This window comes from Cetorhinus maximus, chromosome 1 (genome assembly GCF_964194155.1).
Source record: "Cetorhinus maximus chromosome 1, sCetMax3.hap1.1, whole genome shotgun sequence".
Taxonomy (NCBI): Eukaryota; Metazoa; Chordata; class Chondrichthyes; order Lamniformes; family Cetorhinidae; genus Cetorhinus; species Cetorhinus maximus.
This window is the reverse complement of record NC_135879.1, coordinates 35,357,947-35,373,324: the sequence shown is the minus strand read 5'-3', so window position 1 is coordinate 35,373,324 and position 15,378 is coordinate 35,357,947.

Genomic DNA, 15,378 nt, shown 5'->3' with positions numbered 1-15,378 from the left:
TTGACCAGGACAGTTTCTTAGTATACCCATGCTAACCACATGTCTCTCTCTTTCATCCTGCAGGAGGAGTACATCAGGATCATGAAGCCTGGTGAACTAGCTGTATGCCTGATGGCCTACAGAGAGTGACAACGACGGGGGAGAGAGTGACTGAGGCTCCTGGCTGCACTGAGGCAGGAGCAGCAACCTCAGGAAGAATGGGCGGCTGGGGCTCCTGCACACGCTGCTGAAGAGCCACAGCGAGCCATCGCTGGTCAGCGTCTTGTGACACCCAAAGACGCCGCCTTTCATTCCTGCAGATGACCGAGAACCAGTGTTGCCGAAGACTGCACATGTCTAGGGAACTGGTCAGTCACATCTGCCAGCTATTGCAGGATTTGGTATCACGGGGACATGGAGGGCATCCACTGCCAGTGGCCATGAAAGTGACAGCTGCACTCAATTTTTACGCCAGTGGCTCCTTTCAACGCTCCACAGGTGACCTCTGTGGGATCTCACAAGCTTCCACCCACAAATACATTCATGAAGTCACGGATGCCATCTTTGCGAGGGTAAATATTGTGTGCGTTTTGCCTAGGACAGTCAGGACCCAAAAGTGATTGGATTTGCCCAGATCTTGGGTTTCCCACAGGTGCAGGGTGCGATCGACCACTCAGATCTCCATTGCAACATACGGCCAACAATATCAACCGCACGGGATTCCATTCGCTGAATGTGCGGCTGGTGTGCGACCACAAGAAATGCCTCCTACAGGTTTGCACACGGTCTCCAGGGAGTGTGCATGACCCCTACATCCTCAGTCAGTCACAGATCCCTGAAGTCTTCCAGTGTCCACGGCAGCTGCAGGGGTGGCTCCTGGGGGACAAGGGCTACCCACAGAGGCCATGGTTGATGATACCCATGTGCCGGCCTCAGATTGCAGCAGAGCAAAGGTATAATGAGGGTCATTCTGCAACTTGCAACTTGGTGGAGCCAGCGATCGGGATGCTGGAAATGAGGATCCGGTACCTGGGCCGGTCCGGTGGAGCCCTGCAATACAGTCCACAGAGGGTGCCACACATCATCATCGTCTGCTGTGCCCTTTACAACCTGGCGCTGCAACGGGGACAGGAGCTGGCTGAGGAGGAGCTGGAGGAGCTGGACATCTCCTCCGATGACGAGAACATTGACGGGGCTGATGGTGAGGAGGTTCTTGAAGGCGGCGATGACAGGGATGAGGCCATCACACTGGCCAGACGAGGCAGGCACGCTCGGGAGGTCCTAATAGCTGCTAGATTTGTGGAGGATGATGACATGCAGTGAGGAGACCCCTCAGACCCTCACATTGCATTTATGAACATGTGACTCCAGTCTGGCTTATGGCAGCGCACATACACTCTGTGATAATGCTCCTATCGTGGAAACACAGTGGAGGCCTGAAAAGTCGCTCGATCGCAGGACGATGATGACGACATGCAGTGAGGACACTCCATAGATCTTCACATAGCCTCTGAGAATGTCTGACTCCTGTCTGGCCAAGGGCAGGTCGCTAGCACTTTGTGATCAGGGCCATAACATAGAGACGCAGCCGTGTTACTTTAGAAGCATCTGATCCTTTGTCCGCCTTCAGCACCTAAGTCCTTCAGGATTACGGTGTCACTGGTCACAGATGCTGAAGAGATGGGGGCCAGCCCCACCTCAAAGGTGCTGACAACACACAGAGAGAATGACGGAACTCTGTGACGCCTGCCCATTCCATTCTGGCAGCAATGACAAGCACCATCGAGGTGCAGGCATCATTAATGTGTCCAGGGAGTGTGAGGCCGGACCATCATTTTAGTCTGAAGGCTGCACAGAGCACAGGGAAGAGGCCCTGGACTGAGACACCTGCCTTTATCTTGCGCAGAAAGGTTAAACATCCGAGTGACATGAAACTGCTCATCAGAACAAGGAGCCATAGACAGGGAGACATTCTTGGGAGTTTATTGAAAATAGTAAGAAGTATGTACAAGCGAGAAACACACGAGCCCAGGCTGTGCAACTATATCTTCTTAACTTTCCTCACCCTGCTGCTACGTCTTGGAGCTCCCGGACATCCACAGCAGATGTGGAGGGAGCCTGCTGACTGCAACGCCCTGTCTGTGATGACCTTGGCAGGTGTCCTCTGGAGGGCCGAGACCTGGAGGGCCTCAGCCTGCCTTTGGGCCCTGCTGTGTGGCAGTGGCACCCTCCTCGGCCTGTGGAGCTGGATCTGCGGGGTCACAAGGGAATCGGATGGGCCGGATGCTTCTGTAGTCACCTGGATGGATGGACCTGGGGTGTGCGCATGCTGATGCTCCTCCCTATGGGTGCCCGGGGGCCCCAGGCTGACTTCTTGAGGAGAAGGGGATGCTGGAGTGAGATCGAGCTGCCCAGAACCCCTCTTGTGTACACACTGTTGGAGGTCAACTGTGGCATCAACAGTGGAGTTGAGCCTGTGAAGCAATGCAGGATCAATGTCCTGGACTAAGGTCTCCATGGCGGCCGCGATACTACCAGTGTTGACCTCGATGCATTGGCTTGTCGGTGCTATCACCTCAGCCTGAAGGTGGATGGGCTCCTCCATCGTGCCTTGCAATCTGAGGATTGCAGCGGACATCCCTTCCTGATGTTCCCAAGCTTGCCTTTGCAGCTTCAGCAACTGTGGCATGACCGAGTCCAGAGGCTCATCGTCTGACTCAGACTCAGCAAAGTTTTGGCCTCCAGCAGTCCTCTGAGTGCAGGGGACCTAGAAAGTCCCTGTTGCCACCTGTTGAGTATCAGGCAGTGCGATGTGCTCACCAGATTGTGATCCCAAGGCTACTCTAAAGCTAGGTCCCACCGAGGTGTGTGTCTCTGTGCTGGTGGAGGGTGTGGGTGAGCACTGTGATGGGACTTCAGGGATGGTGCCTCCAGATTCCTCTTCAGAGGTTTCCTTGGTGCTTGATTGGAGGCCCTGGGTCATGGACTCCATGGGCTGTTTGCCAGATGTGCCTACGGAAGCAAGGAGAGATAATTAGTGCATGGCAGTGGCCTGTGAAACAGGGCACATCACTCACAGCATGATTGTCTGATGGATGTTGCACTGCTGGACCCTCGCTTGGTAGAGCAGCACCGACCTCACCATCAGCACAGGAATGGTTCAGATTGTTGTTGGCCAGCTGGATGGCTCTGTTTTCAAAGTCTGTCAGGACCTTGATTTCGGGCATTCCTCCACCGGTCTGCGACCTCTCCCTCTTGTTGTGTGCCAGCTTGTTCTGCATGAATAGAGATGGAGAGAGTGTAAGCAAGATGCCTGGCAGACTAGATGATAAGTATGCCTGGTATGTGTGGGTGGTGAGTTGTCCCATGGACGGGATGAGGATAATGACGGAGAATGAGGGAGTGAATGGTGATGTCCCTTGAACTGGCAGTGAGTGAGACCCCTGTGGATGTGTGCTGGGTTTGTGACTGTGTGAGCTGAGAGTGATGAGAAGAGTGACTTACCCTGGTGGAACAGAGGAGACCATTCATCCTCTTGCGGCACTGAGTGGCTGTAGTCTTTTGAAGAGCATTGGCACTGACCACTGCAGCCACCACCTCCCAAGCCTAGTTGGTCACATCGCTGCCCATCCTGCGGCCAGAGCGGTGGCAGAGATTATCCCAGCTGGCCTTCACGGCATCCAAAAGCCATCCCAGTGACGTGTCACTAAACCTGGGGGCAGTAGTCCTTTTGCCTTTCGTGGACATCTTCCTTGCAGCAGTCATGGGCTGGTAGCACTGAGATGTGGTGGGCATGGCTGGACTTTAAATATGGCACCCGGCATGATGAAGCGGCGAGGTGATGGCGCGTGGGGCAAATGAGAGCCTTGCTACCATGGAAACGGCGTGTTTCCCGGGAATGCATAAATAATGTGGCGGGTTTGGGACGATATGTTGTGAAAGACCGCCATCACGGCCAGCGGGTAAAACATGTGCGGCAATCAAAGCACCTGAGAACAGTCAGCAATACTCATCAACCAGAAGGGATTCCACTTCATCAATGTTCATCTGGTATGTAACCACTGAGAGATCATCATGGATGTCTGTTCAAGATACCTGGGGAGTTACCGTGATGCCTTCATCCTGCACTGGTCAAGTCCCTCACAGATATTCGTAGCTCCAATTAGAGTCAATGGATGTCTCCGTAAAAGGCAAGGGTTACCTCAAAAGGATATGGCAGATGACACCTATGTCAAGCCCGAAGATCAATGCCCAGGAGAGATATAACCGAAGCCATGTGAACACAAGAATTGTCATGAGTGAACCATTTGTTCAGTGCCTGGACAGATGTGGAGCCACTCTTCAGTAAGCACCAGCAAGGTGCCCTGAATGCTCGTGGTATGCTGCACCTTGCACGGCACTGCACTGCAGCGAGAACTGAAGAAAAGTGCTTTAATTCTGTTCGAATTGTGGGAAGAGGGGGAGAGGAGGAACCTGATAGGGTCTGGGCGCCGGTAGCCGCTCACTTAATTGCCCACAGGGATGCCCAGGTCAGACTGATTCACGCGGTCTTCAGTTAATCTGAAGCAGTGCAGCCATTGAATACGCCAATTCTGAATATATTGACACCCTACAGCAAAAAGCAGTCCCACAATCAACAATCCATCCTTTTCACTGATATGCATTGCTCATCTTTTACTCTTCTCATACCATTTTTCACAGAGCAGAAGGCTTGGCAGCTGGAAAGCAGCATTGGGGAGCACATCTCTGCGGAACTTTGAAAAAAGTTTCTGGTTGATAAACACTGAACAGAAATGTGACAAAGTAACACAGCTTTAACACACTCATGGGATTATTCTTGTGCAATTACAAATCCTTTTTCTTCCTTTCCTATTACTCCGACATATGGATTCAGCAGAACTGCAGGCAGACTGCTCATCTATGACTGCTCGCTCTGATGCTGTTGACTAAAGTCCCCTGGGTTTTGGAGCCCACATGGGTCCTGCCAGAACTGCCCTACATGTGCCTGTGCAGAGGCAGCATGCGGGGCTTTCGCCTTGAGGGAGGGTTCAGGGGCAGAGAAGTGGGGTTGCATTGACAAGAACCCCCAACTTCCATGTGCCCTTTCTCCACCTCTTATGGCCGCACACTGATTGCGAAGAGCTGGAGAACAATTGCTGCACTTCAGTGAGTTGCTGAACAGTCAAGGCAAGGTCTCCATCTTGTTTAAGGTGACAAACAGAGTGTGCAGGCCATTAGTAAGGGCCAGCATTTGGTGGACTGCCCCATTTGATGCCCCGTGCAGGTGGTCACTCTTTACACGGACACAGAAAGGCTTGAGACATCATGGCCCTCATACGAGAGACAGCCACCTCCAATCTCTCTCCAGCCAAGCGTAGTGCCCCGAGAAATGCTGTAGAACCTCACAAATCTTTTGCTGCTGCTCCAGAATAGTCTTCTTTGTGGGTGACCCCCCAAGGGCTCAGCATCCGTGTCCAGCTAAGCAAAGCTGTATTTGTCTCCACCACTTGCTCCTGCTCACAAGCGATGTGCATTTCTCCATGTGGCAACCCAACTATCTCTCAACCATTGAGGTGTAAGTATCTGAACTGGTGTAGGCTCCATATGAGTTGTGTGATGGTGTTTCCTCACAGTGAGTGACCTTCAGCGGCAGCTTCTCAAGGATGCTTGTGGAAATTTTAAGAGATGAAAAACATGAATTCGAACTGACAAGGTGAGAGGTTTCTAAGTAATCATTGTGCTGATCATCATATTTCAATAACTGGTGACATCAAGTCTACCTGAGTGAGTGCTGTCTGCTTTGTTTAATTCTGTCACCTAGGTATCTGGGAGGCCCCCATCACTCCATTGCCAACGGTCAGGCATGTGAAGATCCAGCTTATCTCTAATGCCTTTTTCTCAGGTGCTGTCAAGGTGGAGATGACTGGAGGGCCACCCGGACTCTCTCCCTCTCCCTGGTGTTCAGTGCTGTCTTTCCCCTCAAAGAGAGAAAATAGAAACCCATGAGTGTGAGCTGTGGAATGTTTTGAGAGGATAGAAAGCCAAGATTTGTGGTGGTCACTATGAGGGATGGATGCGACATTACTGTGACATGAGGGCATATGTCATTGGTAGCTGGTCAGATTAGGATGTGAGGAGGTACATCAAGAGAGAGGGGTGGGTTCACCTGCAAAGTGTGAGGATCTGAGAAGCTAAGTGAAGTGCAGGAGAAGGCAGGGAAGGCAGGGTGAGGGAAGGGTTGAAGTTGAATGTGGAAGTTGAATTGAGTTAATCGATTATCTTGCCCTGATCAGGTCACTAAACCTCTTCCAGTATTTTATCCAGGATTGAGGCACCACACTCCTGCTGCTGGCCTTCTCTGCCACTTCCAGTTATAGTGCTTCTCAACTGAATCTGGTAGGGTTGTGGAATTTGCTCTGAGCCATTAACTGTGGGGCCACTCAGTTCTATCTATAATCTTCTCCTTTTGGTGTTTGGTGGCTCTTTTGGTCTGGTGAGAATTGCCAATATTGGGGAACCCATCTCACCATTGCCTCCCAGGTCACTTTTAGGAGCCTGCAACAGAGAGACGCAGAATAAATTGTGAGCACATTCAATTCCAACACAGGAACAGGAGAAGGCCATTCAGCCCTCAAGCCTGTTCCATTATTCTATTAGATCATGGCTGATCTGAAGCTTAGCCCCATTTTTCTACCTTTGTTCCATACCCTCAACCAGTAAAAATCTCTTGATAGTCAGAAAGCTCCAATTTGTCCCCGGCATCTACAGCAATTTTGAATGTTTTTGCACTTATCCTTAGGTTGTAGCTTCATAAGGTTGATAACTTCATTCTCATGTATATCTGTTCCTGAAATATGCTTCTATGCAGCTCATTGAACAAAGTCTCCTGAGCTGTGTTGATGGAGAGATAAGGGACGTGCTGTACCCTATGCTTACAGATTGTTGTGGAATATAGTATTGCTGCTGCTGATAGACCATAGTACCTCATGGGCAGAATTTTTTATTTGGCGGGTGGGCTCGGCGGGAGTGGGTGGGGGCGTTCGTGGAGTCACCATTTTATGCGGGCAGACCAATTAAGGCCTGCCCAGCATAATACGCGAGCCGTAGCACTCAGCGCTACCCAGGGGAGGAGGGAGAGTCGGAGTCAACGCTCTTTCACGCATGTACGTGTAAGAGCGCTTCAATCTACCTGAAGCACAGGGCTGCCTCAGGGAGATTGAATCGATATTAAAATAATTAAATAAAGGATTTATAAAGTTATTTAAACATGTCCCATCTCATGTGACTGTTTCGGGAAATTTTAAAACTTATTTAATAAAAGCTTTAAGAAACCTCACCCTGCTCGTGGATAAGGTTTCCTGAAAAACGCGAAGGCCAAACTTAAGGCTGGGCAGCGTTACTAATTACATGAATCCCTATCATAATGGCCTTAATAGGCTGTTTACATATTGGCAGGCGTGCGACGAAATATCGTGAGACCATGCGATGACATCAGGACACATGCCCGATGTCATCTTGCATCATTTTACGCGTTGGCATGTCAGGCCCACCCCCGCACGCTGACTGAAAAATTCTGCCCTATGTGTTGTGTTCAATTGTTCGATTGTTCAGTGTTTGATTGTGTAAGTCTGTTGACTGCTCACTGTGCTGTGCTCTGTAAGTCAAGCCTGTGGTACACCCAGGGAAACTGCAAATGAGCAGTAAACATGTGAAAGGAGACATTTTAAAGCATTGTAATCAAAATGCTGTTCATGTAGTGTGTCATCTCTACATATCTCTGAGGCAAAAAACAGAATATCTGGTAATGAAGTGTCGTTTAAATTTATCAGCTCCAGGGTCTTCCTTTTCTTCAACAGGGTTCAAGACCTATTTTGTTTTGACAGGTATAGATAGTCTTCAGGTATCAGTGACCTGCAAGAAGATATATTCGTCCATTGCCTTGGGGCAGACGGCCAGTGAGTATTTGAGCAGCTCACAGAAGACATGTCTATGTTTGATATGGCAGTAAGCACTCTTGAAAAATACTTCAGGCCAAAGAATAGATTGATGATTGAACAACTTACATTCTGTCAGAGAAAACAGGGAAATATGAGCCTATAAAACAACATGTGGTGGCAGTTGGCTTCCACATGTAAATTTGGCACACTAGCCAACAAAATATTTCATGACCAACTTATTGAAAATACTTCCATTCCACGAATTTGGGAATGGGTCCTCATGGGGAATGATGATTAAACTTTGGAAAAAGCCATGACCTTGGCCTTCCAAATTAAATTCGCCATGTTTGATTCAAAGAGATTACATAGAAATGCACCCTCAGACTCAGGGTCGCAGACACAGCTTTCCCAACCAGCTCAAGTGCAAAGTTTACAGACAAAGGGACTTCAGCTGTGTCATCAACAGTTGCCCCATCATGATCAAATACCCTAAAAAGTGTGACTAAATTATGGAGATGCCCATGGATTCATAGCACTGTGTCCAGCTCAAGGGAAAAAAATGAACTTCTTTGCAAAGGCGTGTAGGTTATCGAAGAAGAAGACTTCATCAGTTTAACTCATGGAGGAATCTAATATAAGTGTAAAATATAGCACGTGTATATCATCACGGACTGTATAGCATCAGATCATTTTAACGATTGCACAGTAGAGATCCCAGGCATCTCAATGTCGCTCTGCATCAGTGTTGGTATGAAAGTATCTATGTTGAGTGACAAACTCTATCATTGCTATTCACAGCTTGCTGTCACTCCTGCAACAGCTGCACTTCAAGCTTACAATGACTCGATTATTCCAGGTTTAGGAACCATCATAGTTCCAGTGCACAACAGAACGTCAACCACAACACGTTCGTGTTCTACTGAGTCAAAGGTGGAAACCTCATGAAGGTAAACCTGTTCGATAATCTTAGCTTCAAACTTGAAGACCCCACCAGAACACATGTTAATGTGATTGATAACACTGACTATGCACAATAGTATCCTTACTTATTTATCAAGTTTGGAAAGACTTAAGGGTATTGTCATGCTTCTTGCATTGACATGTTAATTCCATCAGTTTCACAAATTTGAGAAGGTTCCTGTTTTCAATTCATGTTGAAGTGTCACAGGAGCTGAACCAACTTGAAGCAGATGGTATCATTGAGCAAATAAACTTATCCCCATGGATATCGAACCTTGTCATTACTCAGTTGGTAAAAATGCCAGACTTGGACAATGGGCGTAATCATTCCAGATTTGCACTAAGTGCAGTATCGGGCGCATAAAACAACATTTTACCCACCGACAATGATGGCAGGTTTTCACGCCGTATCGTCCAAACCCGCTGTATTATTTATGCATTCCTGGGAAACACACCTTTCTATGGTGAGTGGGTTCTCATTCGCCCGCCCACCATCACCTCACTGCTTCATCACACCGGGAGCTAAATTTAATGTCCAGCCACGTGCACACATCTCAGTGCTTCTAGCCCACAACTGCTGCAGGGAAGATGTCCATGAAAGGCAAAAAGACTGCAGCCCCTAGGTTCAGTGACGCGTCACTGAACTGGCTTTTGGATGCTGTGGAGTCCTGCCAGGATGTCTTCTACCCCCGTTCTGATCGCAGGATGGGCAGCGGCATGACCAACCTGGCTTGGGAGGCAGTGGCAGCAGTGGTCAGTGCCAATGCCCTTCAAAAGAGGACAGCCATCCAGTGCCACAAGAGGATGAATGATCTCTTCCGGTCCACCAGGGTAAGTCACTCTCAATTCACACTGACAAACCCACCACACATCCACAGGGTCCTCACGCACTGCCGGTTCAAGGGACATCACCATTCACTCTCTCACATACACCATCATTGTCCTCATCCCATCCATTGGACCACTCACTGCCCACACATGCCAGGCATATTTATCATCTGTCCTGCTTACACATTTTCCATCTCTATTCGCGTAGGACAAGCTAGCACACAACAACGTCGCAGGCCGGTGGAGGAATGTCTGAAATCAAGGTCATCATGGACTTTGAAAACAGAACCATCCAGCTGGCCAGTGGCAAGCTGGACCAGTCCTGTGCTGGCAGTGAGGTCGGCAGGGTCAGCTTGGGGCCCCCAGGCACCCATTTGGGGGGGATCAGCAGGTGCACGCTCCGGGGCCATCCATCCAGGTGACTCCTGGAGCATCCGGCCCATCCGAATCCCCTCTTCCTGCGACACCAGCAGCTCCAGCTCCACAGGCCGAGGAGGGTGCCACTGCCACACATCAGGACCCTGAAAGCAGGCCGGGACCCTCCAAGTCTCGGCCCTCCAGAGGTTGCCCGCCAAGTCTTCACAGACAGGGCATTTCAGCCAATAGGCTGCCCCCACCTCTGCTGTGGATGTCTGGGGAGCACCAAGACGTAGTGGCAGGGTTAGGAAAGTTAAGAAGAATTAGTTGCACAGATTGGGCACGGGTGTTGATCACTTGTACATACTGTTCACTATTGTCAATAAACCCCCAAAAATGTCTCCCTGCCTATGGCTCCTTGTTCTGATGAGCAGTGTTCTTGTCACTCAGATATGAAACCTTTCTGCACAAGATAAAGGCAGATGTCTCAGTCCAGGGCCTCTTCCCTGTGCACTGTGCGGCCTTCAGACCAAAGTGATGGTCCGGCCTCACACTCCCTGGACACATTACTGATGCCTGCACTTCGACAGTGCTTGTCATTGCTACCAGAATGTAGTGGGCAGATGCCAAAAAGAGTTCTCTCATTCTCTCGGTGTGCTCCCAGCACCTTTGAATTGGGGCTGGCCCCCATCTCTTCAGCATCTGTGACCAGTGATGCTGTGCCCCTGAAGGGGTCAGGTTCAAAGGATCAGATGCTTCTAAATTTTCATGGCTGTGTCTCTATGATATGACTCTGATCACAGAGCACCAGTGAGCTGCCCTCGGCCAGACAGGAGTCAGGCATTCTCAGAGGCTATGTGAAGACCTATGGAGAGTTCTCACTGCATGTTGTCATCATCCTCCTGCAATCGAGCGACTATTAGGGCCTCCACTGCGTCTCCATGACAGGAGCATTTTCACAGAGGGTATGCGCACTGCCATAAGCAGCAATGCTTATGGCATAAGCAGTGGAATCAAACATTCATAAATGCAGTGTGAGGATCTATGGAGTCACCTCATTGCAAATTGTCATCATCCTCCACAAATCTAGCAGCTATGAAGGCCTTCCGAGTGCACCTGCCTCATCTGGCCAGTGCAAGAGCCTCATCCCCATTATTGTCGCATTCGAGGACCTCTTCACCATCATGCCCATCGGTGTCCTCCTCATCGGAGAAGACCTCCAGCTCCTCCATCTCCTCCATCCCCTCCTCAGCCAACTCGTCTCCCCATTGCGGCCCCAGATTGTAAAGGGCGGAGCAGATGACGAAGATGTGTGACACCATCTGTGGGCTATATTGCAGAGCTCCACCAGACCAATCCAGGCATCAGAACCTCATCTTCAGCATCCCAATGGTTTGCTCCACCAAGTCGCGAGCTGCAGCATGAGCCTTGTTATACCGTTGCACTGCTGCAGTCTGAGGCCGCCGCAGGTGTGTCATCAGCCACGGCCTCTGCAGGTAGCCCTTGTCCCCAAGGAGCCAACCCTGAAGCTCCTGTGGACCCTGGAAGACTTCAGGGATCTGTGACCGACTGAGGTTGTAGGAGTCATACCCACTCCATGGAAACCACGTGCACACCTGCAGTATGCATTTCTGGTGGTGGCACACCAGCTGCATATTCAACAAGCGGACCCTCTTGTGGCTGATGCAGTTCACAACATGTTGTGATGGAGATCTTATAGCCACGTGAGTGCGGTCGATCACACCCTGCACCTGTGGGAATCCCAAGATCTTGGCGAATCCAATCGCTTTTGCATCCTAGCTGTCCTGGTCCCAGGCAAAGTGCACAAAGTTCTGTGTCTTCACAAAGATGGCATCTGTGACCTCATGGATGCATTTGTAGGTGAAGGGTTATGAGAGCCCACAGAGGTCACCTGGGGAGCCTTGAAAAGAGCCACTGGCATAGAAATTGGGCGCTGCGGTCACTTTCAAGGCCACTGGCAGTGGATAGCCTCCATGTCCTCGTGGCGCCAAATCCTGCAGTAGCTGGCAGATGTGTCCGACCAGTTCCCTAGACACACGCAGTCTTAGGCAACACTGGTTCTCGGTCATCTGCAGGAATGAAAAGTGGCGTCTATTGACCCTGGGTGTCAAGGCGCCATCCAGCGACAGCTCACTGTGGCTCTTGGGCAGCATGTGCTGGAGCCCCAGTGTTCCTTCTTCCTGAGGTTGCTGCTCCTGCTTCTGTGCAGCCAGGAGCCTCAGTCGCTCTCTCCTCCATCGTCTTCACTCTCTGCAGGCCATGAGGCATACAGCTAGTTCACCAGGCTCCATGATCCTGATGTAGTCCTCTTGCAGGATAAAAGAGAGAATACGTGGTTAGCATGGGTGTACTAAGAACCTGCCCTGGTTAAGTGTGAAGGCCCCTTAATGCTTCCCGGAGAGTGCTGGCCACCACTTGGATCACCAGAGAGTAGTGCGCTGCATAGCTGCCTGAAGCCCCACCCACCTCCGCCCCACTCCACCTGACCGATTGGCAGCAGCTTTGGCCACTGGACGGCATGCTGTGCTCAGGCACAGGCATTCTCCTAACCTGCGCTGCAAGGCTGTACTGTTAGCTTGAGCCATGGGGAAGACTGACCCAAACTGGGATGATGACTTTGCAAGGGGCTGTGAGCGCCTCCACCAGTGACTGCTCCATGGTCAGCTTAAGCAAGGAGATTGTTCAATGTGCGCAGTCGTCCAACTGTTCTGCGGTCCACTAAAATGCTCATGACTTTGCAGCCTGTGCCAGGGGTGGGGGTGAATAGCTTTGGAGCACTTGGTGGCACTTTGATGTCTCTAAGGTGCTTTCCATTTCCCTCCTGGTGTTTGACAAGGTGTTTGCAGTATAAACTTCATCACATTTCTACTTCTCTGTAGCTCTGAAGAAGGGTCATATAGACTCGAAACGTGAACTCTGTTTTTCTCTCTCCACAGATGCTGTCAGACCTGCGGAGTTTTCCAGCATTTTCTGCTTTTCTTTCAGATTTCCAGCATTTGCAGTATTTTGCTTCTAACCCATCATTACAGCCTGCCTAATGAAAAAAAGCAGGAAATACCTCTGGCATAAATCCCACGTTTTATTCCATTCTGCCTGTATTATGGCAGTCAATTGTCTTTTTAATGAGCACAACTGGCCTATCACCTTCAATGTGCATAGCACTGGTGGGCTCCTGATGTCCAGAACAGCCTGCTAACTGTATTATCCCAGACCGGCTCGATGACGCTGGGAACGCAACCCAACCTTTTTACACCCAACAATACGTTGGCACGTGTGCATTTTGCTCCTGTTATCGGAGGGTATTATTCAGGCCTATTTCCGTACTTAAAGAAAACTAACACTGACATCTAGGAAATGACTCGATGAGCATATGTTTGTTGTTTAGAATGATTTAATTTAAAATAAGGTTCTAGTTTTACGAGACTGGTCAATGAGTTTTCACATGCTGTCTGATTTTGGAGGGCACCACTGGGTCAAAATCCTGGAACTCCCTCCCTAACAGAACTGTGGGTATACCTACACCACATGGACAGCAGCGATTCAAGAAAGTGGCTCACCGTCATCTTCTCGAGGGTAATTAGCGATGGGCAATAAATGCTAGCCTAGCCAGCAATGCCTACATCCTGTGAAAGAATTTTTTAAAATCACAACTTTGGTGGGAGTATGTCTAAAAGCCCAGAAGTCAGGCTGGTAGCCAGATACACCAGCTCCCAACCTAATGCTGGGATTTCTAATGTCCACAAAAAGATTAGAATCTCCCTCCACATGTTAGAGGCTAGCAGTATAAAAGGAGTGGGTCCCCAACAACGAAAGTCCCCAGTCTCCCAGTTCCTGCAAGGGCAGGAAGGCAACTGATACATTTGGAGATGCTCAGTATATTGGGCTGCCTGAGGGCTCAGGCTGAGGTCAGCCCCCTGAAGAAAAAACAAGTTGATTTTTTATTATTATTATCTGAAAGGAGCCCTCCTGCTGCTTGCAGTAATTGAAAGTTATTTTTGGGAGGGAGGATGCAGGACTGCCTCCAATAGATGCACTTCAACTACAAATTGCGACCTATCTGGAGAAGGTGGGTGTCCGAGATGCCCCTGGCGGTGCTGCTACTCATCTACTCACCCAAATCCAAGGCACCTCCCCTGGCCCTGAAAATCTAGCAAGATCAGCAACGAGTGTTCCCTGCCCCACCTCTTGTAGTTTTTCTACTCCTGTGACTTTACCTCTGAGGCTTTAGGAAACCCAGGGTTTCTTTAATAATGAATTTCCATAGAACAAACAAAATATTACTTCTCATTACACCAGAAGTCCATTGTTCACTCACACTGTGGACGCTTGTCAATACTGAACGAGTAAGTTAAAATTACCAGTGGAGATGACATTTGGAATTAAAAGCAAAAAAAAATTACTGGGAATATTCAGCACCTCAATCAAGTTGGCCATAAACATTAATTCTGTTTCTATCCACAGATGCTGCCTGACCTGTTGAGTATTTCTAGCATTGTTGTTTTTATCCAGATTTCCAGCATCCGCTTTTGTTTTTATGTTGTGTTGAGATGGCATTTGGGATTTGTATCATCATGCGGTCATATAAACTGCTGAACAATATTTATACACAATAAATAATGTTGAAGCCACTAAATTGCTGATGAGAAAAAAATATGGCTGCAGAATTGTTACATAATGCAGATCCTGTTATAGTCAGGAATGAAAACTCTGTTCCTATCAAATGCAATTTGCATTGTTACAGAAAACATGAAACATTAGATAAATTCCTTAATGACGTGTTTTCTACATTCTGTTGAAACTTGACATTAGCTTGCTTCAAGTATTTAGCATATGATGTTATTCATTAGTGTTATAATTACTAACACCATTCCCCTTTGCTTATTGAGAAATAATCTACTCATTACACTAAACTATTTACAAGTTATATCATAGTTTTTAGAAAGACTATTATACTTTCATCAAAAAGCATGCTACATAATGCATCGAGTTGGAAGTAAAATGGATAGCTGAGATTCATGTGGTTCTTGGTTTTGGGCGTGAGTTTGCACTCATGCAGAAACAAGTCAAATTTTAATTTGAGAGTGCACACACCCTATACCATAAGCATGCTCCTTCACCTACTTCTACTAGTTTTTATTTTCATATGACTATTTTATGTAGGCTGTTAATAGTTGTAAAAATGTACTAAACTTCTGACCAGTTGCAAGGATAAACCTCTAATATTGATATGGGGTAGAGTTGGAATTGGAATTTGGGATGTTTGGTTCTATAAGTAGTTAGAAATTATGCCAGACTA